The sequence below is a fragment of the Macaca thibetana genome, chromosome 14, assembly GCF_024542745.1.
Source record: "Macaca thibetana thibetana isolate TM-01 chromosome 14, ASM2454274v1, whole genome shotgun sequence".
NCBI lineage: Eukaryota > Metazoa > Chordata > Mammalia > Primates > Cercopithecidae > Macaca > Macaca thibetana.
In genome coordinates, this window is record NC_065591.1 from 117,343,121 (window position 1) to 117,350,273 (window position 7,153).

At 39.2% G+C, this 7,153-nt stretch overlaps 2 protein-coding genes across 2 annotated transcripts in view; one reads left to right on the forward strand and one right to left on the reverse strand.

Moving 5' to 3' along the window:
* The window catches only part of PATE2 (prostate and testis expressed 2), a 108,610-nt gene that overhangs the window by 98,102 nt on the left and 3,355 nt on the right, over window positions 1-7,153 (reverse strand). Inside the window, exon 2 of the mRNA XM_050755755.1 lies at window positions 3,268-3,365. The gene's annotated coding sequence lies outside the window, so the exon portion shown is untranslated. The remainder of the gene's footprint in view (window positions 1-3,267; window positions 3,366-7,153) is intronic.
* DDX25 (DEAD-box helicase 25) overlaps window positions 1-7,153 on the forward strand; it is a 100,637-nt gene that overhangs the window by 58,821 nt on the left and 34,663 nt on the right. The window lies entirely within an intron of this gene.

A 7,153-nucleotide genomic window follows, 5' to 3' on the forward strand; every position in this document is an offset into this window, starting at 1 on the left:
AAAATAATAAGAGCTATTTATGACAAACCCACAGCCAATACATACTGAATGGGCAAAAACTGGAAGCATTCCCTTTGAAAACAGGGCAGTAGTCCTTTTAGGAAAGATTAGGGAATGCCATAGTAATATATGGGAATATAGCACAAGGGAATGCTGTTTTCTGTCATTTTCTAGGAGCAAAAAGCCTTTCTCAATAATCATTTCTCTACCCTCCCTCTGGGAAACACGTGGTGTTTCTAGGTCAATAGCGCCACCTAGTGGAACAGGAAGCCTCTCCATGAGGCACCTTGTCGATCCATTGCTACAACACTCTAGCCTCCCAATTCTCCTCCCTTTTTGCACCCCTATACTAGAGACCAGGCTTTATGCCACTTCTGTGAATGGGAAAACTCCACCTTCAACAATTAGAAGTAAAATGTCCTCCAAAGCCAAATTTTAGTTCTGATACTGCCCCATCAGTAGGAAAACCGCCATTAGGTCCCTAAGTTCTTTTAAGGCACCCATTCTGCCCCCAGTTAAAACAGTACTTAATTAGCAAGGAGATTTTAAGTCCAGAAGTTAACCAGAACCATTCTCTAAGGGTAAACCATTCTCTAAATACCTGAGATTGGGTAATTTAGAAAGAAAAGAGGTTTATTTAGCTCAAGGTTCTGCAGGCTTGGAAGTTCAAGGACATGGCCACCCTGGCTTCTGGTGAAGGTGTCATAACATGGCAGAAAAGGTCAAATGAGAAGAGAACAGGTACAAAGAGAGAAAACCTGAAGAGCATCCAGGCTTTATAACAACCACTCTTATGGGAACTAATCCATTCTTCTGAGAACTAATCCAGTGTTGCCAGAGTGAGAATGCAAAGCCATTTCATGAGGGATCCACCCCCAAAACCCAAACACTTCCCACTAGGTCCCACAGCCCAACATCACCACATAGAGGATCAAATTTCAACATGAGTTTTGGTGGAGACAAACAAACCACATCCAAACCATATCCACCTTATACAAAAATTAACTCAGAATGGATCACAGACTTAAATATATAAAATGTAAAACTATATAAAACTTTTAGAAAAAAATGAGAAAATTTTGGGGATTTAGAGCTAAGTAAAGAGTTCTTAGACTTACCACTAAATGTATGATCCATAAAAGGAAAAATTAATTAGTTGGATTTAATAAAATTTAAAAGTTTTGCTTGGTGAAAGGCCCTACTAAGGGCATAAAAATACAACCTATAGATCAGGAGAAAGTATTTTCATACCACCTGTTTGGCAAAAGACTAGTATCTAGAACATATAAAGAACTCTCAAAATTCAACACTAAAAACATAAATAAAATTAGAAAATGGGCAAAAGACATGAAACGGTTCACTAAAGAGAATATTCAAATGATGAATGCATGAGATTTTCAACATTATTAGCTACATTGAATTTAACGTAAATTAAAACCACAATGAAATGTTACTACATACCTAGGGAGTGGCTGAAATTAAAAGCTGACAGTATCAAATGCTGGCGAGGATGCACAAAAACTGGATCATTCATACACCACTGATGGGAATGTAAAATGTACATGGAAAATAAATTAGTTTGGCAGTTTCTTTTAAAACTAAACATGCAACTACCATATAGCCAGGCAATTGTACTCTTGGGCATTTATTCGAGAGAGATGAAAACATATTCACACAAAAATCTGTATGTGAATGTTTATAGTAACACTGTTTACAATTGCAAAAAAAAAAAAAGTGGAAATAATCCAGATGTCCCCCAGCGGGTAAATGTTTAAACAAACTGTGATACATCCATGCCATGGAATACTGCTCAACAGTGGAAAAGAACAACCTGGATGAATCTCCAGATAATTTTTTGAGTGAAAAAAATTCCCAAAAGTTCTATACTGTATGATTCCATTTAAATAGGAAGTCAGGGTGGAAAGATATTGGGTGTAGATATAAAATGGCAACATGAGGGAACTTTGTTCTTTATCTTGACCTTATCAATGTTAATATCCTTGTGTGATATTGTAGCATGGTTTTGCAAGATGTTACCAGTGGAGATAATTGGGTAAAGTGACAGAGGATCTCTTATTTCTAAAAATTTAAGAAGTAAGCCAGATACAAAGAAATAGGATGTAAAGAAAACCTCATTCATGAGTTCATGTCCTTTGCAGAGACATGGATGAGGCTGGAAACCATCATTCTCAGCAAACTAACACAGGGACAGAAAACCAAACACTGCATGTTCTCACTCATAAGTGGTAGTTGAACAATGAGAACACATGGACACAGGGAGGGGAACATCACACACTGGGGCCTGTCAGGGGGCGGGGAGCAAGGGGAAGGAGAGCATTAGGACAAATAACTAATACACGCGGGGCTTAAAACCTAGATGATGGTTGATGGGTTCAGCAAACCACCATGGTACATGTATACCTATGTAACAAACCTGCATGTTCTGCACATGTATCCCAGAACTTAAAGTAAAATTTTAAAAAAAGAAGAAGAAGAAATACAAGAAAACCTCATTCACAGTCTGGCGCATCTAGTCTTCCTTTTATTTAGAATAGTTGATTCTCAATCCTGGATGTTGTTAACTCCCACGGTAGACTTTTGGTGATGTCAGGAGCCATTTCTGATGGTCACAATGGAAAGAGTGCTGCTGAATCTAGGGGGTAGAGGCCAGGAATGCTGCCAAACATCCCAAAATGCACAGAACAGCCCCCATAACGAAGAAGTGTCAAGACAAAAATGTCAATAGTGCTGAGGTTGAGAAACCCTGATTTACAACATTAATATCTTTCACTCTATCCCTCCCAAATGAGGAATCTCATTGATTATTAGTAATTTCAGGACAGGAACTAAGTGAAATAAATTACTAAGTGAAAGGAAGTAACTAAATGTTTTTCTCCTGAGGGATAAAGGCTAAAATTACCAAAAATGAAAATAAATCAAAATTAATTCAACCAAACTTGATTTTCATTGTACATGTAGCAATACTAGATGTTATGAATAACAACAAATATAACACATATGCTGCCCCAAAAAGCTTGATATTCTTGAGAGAATAAGACACATATACTTGGAAAAGTAATAACAGTAAGGCAAAATATAAGTAAAAATGCTTAATATGTAAATAAGAATAATTGAGAATAACAAACTTGAGTTGCCGTTAAACAATAGATTTAAGAAGAAAAGAATTTTAGAATAGAAAGCAATTAACAATATCTCATTTAACTATTGATTTTGTAGGTGAAATAGCTGAAACACAGACTAACTTACCCAAATTATTAAAGCAAATTACTGAGACCAGAACTCTAGTCTCCTGATTCCTGTTCCTTTGTTGCCGCTTCCTGTATAACACACTGCCTTTGTGATTGCTGGAAAGAGACATAAACACAGAAGGCCCTGTATGACTATCAGTGGAAATGTACATCATCTCTTCATCATCATCATCCTGTAGCAATGCTAGACGTTGTGAATACTAGATGTTGATTCTCAATCCTGGATATTGTTGACCCCATGGTGGACTGGACATTTGGTGATGTCTGGAGACAGTTTTGATTGTCCATCATCATCGCAGCTGACATTTGAGTGTTTAGTAAACATACTGGTGAAGGTCTCACATTATGAAATATCAGAAAGTAAGATTGGAAAGAGCAGCTCAAGAAGAAAAGAATCAACAGAATAATAACAGTCTCAATCTAAATGTTGTAGGTGTTAAATGACAAAAGCAAGTGCTACAGAAATTTCAACGATGGTCAGATTCCAATGGCTGAAGGGTAGTTAGGCTTGGTAGAAGAGGTGAGTTGGAGCTGAGAATTCAACAGCTCCATGGGATTCGGAAGGAGACGAGAGGACAATCTAGATAAAGAAGGCAGTGTAGGGCACAGAGTTAAATAAGCCAAGTGGCTTTCAGGACAGCGAAGAAACAAAACTAGCTAGAATAGAGGACTTGAGTAGAGGGGAAATAAGACTGAAAAGGCAGGATGGCTCCAGGTTGTGCAGGAACCCAGGGAAACTGAATTTACTCTGGCAAACATAAATCACTGCAAGTGCTTAAGCAAAATAACTTGATTAAAGTTTTAGGAAGATTCATCTGGCAATGATGTAGGATGGATTGAGCCAAAAGAGATATAAGGGAAGGCAGGGAGCTATTCATCTAATAAGAATAAGAATGAAGAATAACTCCGAAATCCGTAATCAAAATGATCAAACTCACCCACTATTGAGTTGTTCCCTCAGAAGTGGAACTTTTTTTTCGCCCCCAACCCTATTAAACCCTGCTTTACTGGTCTAGAATCCAACGGTGGGGTTCCCATGGTGCCTGAATACTATACAGTATCTATAATGTATTTAGTTATTATTACTTGGCAGACACTGTGCTAACATGCACTTTTTAATTTAATTCTCACCACAACCCCATAAAAGAAATTGAGTTAGTGAAACTTTTTTCCCCTCCACTCTCACATACCACTCAACACAACACTTGCGACACCACATGTATGGGAGTTATTTCCCCACACACCAAGCAATCAACTCTGCAGTGGACATCAGCTGGGTGTCTTCTAGTTCCATTGTGATTCTATCTACTTCGAAATAGGGTCAGAGCTGGAAGAGGTACCTAGGGCAAGCATGTGAGAGAGAGGGGGTATGAAGCTTCCATGCCCTCTCTGGGCATGCCACCCTCAAGGAACCTCTATATGTTCAACTATTCGGAAGCTCCCCACAAGCTATCCTTTTAACTTTTTATGGAAACTGTATTGCATAGGCATGATTGATTACATTGGTCATTGGTGATCAACTCAGTCTGTAGCCTCTCTCCCCTCCCTGGTGACCGGGACATAGGGCTGAAAGTTCCAACCAATTCTAATCATGCCTTGGTCTTTCTGGTGACCAGCCCCCATCCTGCAACCAGTCATCTCCCTAGCATTCAAAAGCCACTCTTATCATTTAGGAGATTTCAAAGGTGAGATTTCTAGCCTAGGTGAGATGTCGCCCAGGCTAGAGTGCAGTGGTGTGATCATAGCTCACTACAGCCTCTACCTCCCGCGCTCAAGCATATTATCCCCATTTTGTAAGTGAGAAAATTTAGTCAAAGAGAGGCTAAGTAACTTGTCCTTTTCACAAACTAGGGAGTAGAGAAGGCAGAATTTGTGCCTAGATAATGTGACACCATAATACGAGCTTATATTCTTAACTATACCATGTAAACAAAGTATGGGAGGCCATTGTTTGGACTAGCCTCCTGCATTAGGTCCCAAGAGACCAAACAAACCAGAATGAAGTCATTCAAATAGGTGCCACATAATCAAACTGACATCTGAAACTGAGGCTATCCTTTTGTAACATTATAAGACTAATGCAAAGATTCGATTACTCCGCAGTTCCCCATACACCCAGTCTTAGTAGCAGCTCCCCCCCCCTAATGCCAAATAGAAAAGCAGCAAGGCCCTAGGAGGATTTGAAAAAAGTTCACTGCTTTATGGTGGCCATGGATTAAAGGACTGCCAAAGAAAGGGAGACTGCAGGCCAGTTTTCCAAAAACAGAAGATTCGTAGCAACCAATCAGGAGTACGGTTTACCTAAGCTAGCATGATGAGGATGTTCCCTGTTTTAACACTATAAGGAAAGAAATTCTGAACCGACCAATCTACTTTTTGTTCCATTTCTGCTTTCTTCTACCCTTTTCTGCCTATGAAGCCAAACTCTTCTACTCACTTCATCTGAACACTCATTCTATTTTATAAAATGAGGTATTGTTTGATTCTGGAATCACAAGTAAGAGCCAATTTGAACTTGAAGCTAAATTTGCTGTAACTGTATCTTTCGATAACCATGTCCTCCCATATTATTAAATGTGTTACTGAAAGAATCCAAGAATGAAATAATTAGGACTGAAATAGTAATCAGTAGCAAAAAGGGAATGGAAAGGAGAGTAATAAAGCTTAATAATGTAATGTTTATTAGAAAAATGAGGATGAGAAAAAGTAAAAAATGATTAAATGTTGGGAGTGATCAATACCACAGATACAAACAGGGGAAATCACACGGTGAATCCAGAGGGGAAAGATTAAGTAATAAAAATTTCAGATATTTGGGAGGCCGAGGCAGGCAGATCATGAGGTCAGGAGATCGAGACCATCCTTGCTAACACAGTGAAACCCTGTCTCTACTAAAAATACAAAAAAATTAGCCAGGCGTGGTGGCAGGCACCTGTAGTACCAGCTACTCAGCAGGCTGAAGCAGGAGAATGGCGTGAACCCAGGAGGCGGAGCTTGCAGTGAGCAGAGATCGCGCCACTGCACTCCAGCCTGGGCGACAGAGCGAGACTCCATCTCAAAAAAAAAAAAAAAAAATTCAGACATGTTGCATTCGGGAGGATGAAAAGACATCTATGTAGAGACGCTAGAATACAGCTAAGGTAGATATTAGAAACTCAGGAGAAAGGTAAGGACTAGAAATACAGATTTTGAAATTACTCCATATAAAATGGATAGTGGAAGCAACAAAACCATTAAGCTCTCCAAGATTTAAAAAAACAAAAACAGAAAGGATCAACACTTGGGGTACAGCAATAGTTGAGAGGCAGAAGAGAGCTGGGAGGAGCCAGGACAAGGTACCCTGAGTTCCACGAATGAGAGTTTCAGGACAGGGCAGTGAACACACTTGGTACCACACAGGCTGCCTTCTTTCATTCTGTACTTTCTCCCTGGAAGACCTTGTTCTTACCCTTTACTTAAACCACATCCACCTACATGCAAATGAGTCATACATCCACATTACTAGGCCATATGTTTCATCTAAGCTCCAAGCTCAGTCCTCATTCTTTTTTACTTCTTCAAAGTAGGTTAATAACTTGTCCTCATCACAAACAGGGAGTAGAGGAGGCAGATTTTGTGCCTAGATAATATGACACCATAATATGAGCTTATATTCTACCTACTTTTATCTCCACCTGGAGGCCCCCAGGGTATCTCAAATTCTACATGCCCAAAATCTAACTCTGTATCTCAAAACACGGTTTTCTTCCTGTATTCTCTATCTCAGAAAACAGAATCCAGTTGTGCAAACAGGAATCCTATGAATAATCCATGACCTGCCTCTCTTTCACATCCCAACCCCAGTCAATCCATTTCAAGTCATCATGAGTTTTAGCAACTAACTA